Genomic DNA, 226 nt, shown 5'->3' with positions numbered 1-226 from the left:
TATTCGATTCATTTTCCAAACTTGATCATGTTATGGTTTATAGAACAGAAAAAAAAGACATCCACAAACAGGGCGCAGTTGCAAGACAGACTAATGGAATCACTGTTTATCATTTAATGAAACTGATGATCAGCAAATGAATTAAAGCACGCGGTTCTCGTTTGCACAATTACATAACCGGTTTGGAGGTACGAAATGATGCGGGTACGGTAATTGTTGGAATGTG

Source organism: Penaeus monodon, chromosome 28, assembly GCF_015228065.2.
Source record: "Penaeus monodon isolate SGIC_2016 chromosome 28, NSTDA_Pmon_1, whole genome shotgun sequence".
Classification (NCBI taxonomy): domain Eukaryota; kingdom Metazoa; phylum Arthropoda; class Malacostraca; order Decapoda; family Penaeidae; genus Penaeus; species Penaeus monodon.
The sequence above is the reverse complement of the archived record's forward strand: the minus strand, read 5'-3'. Positions refer to the sequence as shown.